Below are 2,076 nucleotides of genomic sequence, written 5' to 3' on the forward strand. Positions count from 1 at the left end.
GCGATCCTATGACCGCGAGTCCGCTGCACTAACCACTGGGACATTGCGCCGTCACTAAACTACCATAAATCGGCGCGAACTTTCCTTACAACCCAATAGAAAGGGTTATTATTGTTAATAGTAGCAGTAATAGTAGTCGTAGTGGTGGTGGTAGTATTGTCGGTAGTGGTGGGGGGGGTTGTGGTGTAAGTGTAGCAGCAGCAGCTGTAAATGCAATAGCACTAGCATCTTTTAATAAGAGCATGATAGGCAGTAGCAGCAGTCGATATTCGAGTCGGTTGCAGAATCATCAATAGTAGCAGTTTCAGCACTCACAAAACCGACGAAGAAAAAGAAAAAAATTATGAAGCTTGCAGTAATAGTATAGTGATCATAATCATCCTCAATCTCATTACCTTCATTCTCCAAATCCACCACCTCATCATCATCATCATCATCATCATTACTAGCAGCAGCTGATGCAGCAGCAGCAACAACAACAACAGCAGATGCAGCAACAGTGAAATCAGTAGTAGCAGCTCGGTTAGCATCTGCAGTAGCGGCTGTATTAATATTATGATGTTTGCAGTCAGACTGAGGTGTTGTTGAATTGTTAGACGTCGGACAAAATATTTTACGGTATTTGTTTTGGCTCTTTACTCTGTGAGTTCGACTCTTTCCGGGGGTCAACTTATCATTTCACCCTCTGCGTTACACTTAATTAAGTATCGTGTTGATATAATTCAACTTTTCCGTACGCCTAAAATTTCTGGTCATGTGTCTATGCGAAAAAAAAAAAAAAAGAAAGATGTCATTATCGCTCTATCATGTAGTAGTCGTGGTAGTTGTAGTAGTAGTAGTAGTAGTAGTAGTGGTAGAAGCACCAGCAGCAGCAGCAGCAGCAGCAATTGAAGGGGTGAATAGTAGTAACGGTAGCGGAAATACCAGCAGCCGTAGCAGCAGCAGTAATATCATCTTTACTAGTAGTAGAAGGCGGAGGAGGAGGAACATCAATAGCGGCAAATACTTAGTAGTAGTAAAGGTAGCAGAAGGAAAAGCAGCATGTCCATGATCGTCATTTGGATAGTTGTAGTAGCAAAGCAATAGAAGCAACAATGTTGTTGTGTACTTCCAAACAACACAATGTGGTCTGCCGAACATATAACATCTGATCTCACAGAATTACAGACGCAAAACAATTCTCTTTGAAAAAGAAACAAATGCCATAACGACGACAAAAAATTAAAAAAAAGAGAAAGGATAAACAATATCAATAACAACCGTAAGACGCTCATTGTATAGAAATGTGAAGAATATCGAAGATAAAATTTAGAAATACAAATATGCTACGATGTATACAGACGCACATACGAATCAAAATCAAGACCGAAAACACATATACGGATAAAGGAAAATAAATAAAGGAGTGGGGAATCAAAGCAATTACGGAAGCTGTAAGGATGTTTGGAATAGAAAGGGTAAACAGGAAAGATTGAGCAAAAAAATGGGGCAACAGCTACAGCAACAAACATAATAAATGCTTAAAGAAAATTGGAAAGAATTTCTGATGAGTAATTGGTGAGATTGAAAAACAAAAAGGGAGAGTAAATGAAGAGAGGTAAGGGGATCGGTGAATGGGTTGGTGTGATAGATAGAGAGAAAAGTATGTGGAACAAGCAAGTCAGAATCAGGAAACTAAATAGAATGAACGACTAGCTGAACGAGAAAAAAAAAGAGAGGAAGGGAAAATGTAAGAGCAATATGGTATAAGAATATGAAGACAAATCAGTACACGAGAAATTTATATAAAAACTAGAAAAAATGTATAAAATGACTAAAAAACAGTGGGGAAATGCGAAAAACGGAAATAAGATCATAAACACTCAAGCAAATATATAATTGACTGAATATTTTTCTTTTTATGATATGAGAAAAGAACGGGGATAAAAGAGAATACGACAGAAATATTGAATGAACAAAATGTATCACACTCTCTTGGACAGTTGGTTAACAGACAAGTGATGTGCGCATGTGTGTGTCTCTAAAATTGTGCATGTGTGTGCGCGTAATATGTGTGTATATACATACATATATATA

This window comes from Octopus bimaculoides, chromosome 1, assembly GCF_001194135.2.
Source record: "Octopus bimaculoides isolate UCB-OBI-ISO-001 chromosome 1, ASM119413v2, whole genome shotgun sequence".
Lineage (NCBI taxonomy): Eukaryota > Metazoa > Mollusca > Cephalopoda > Octopoda > Octopodidae > Octopus > Octopus bimaculoides.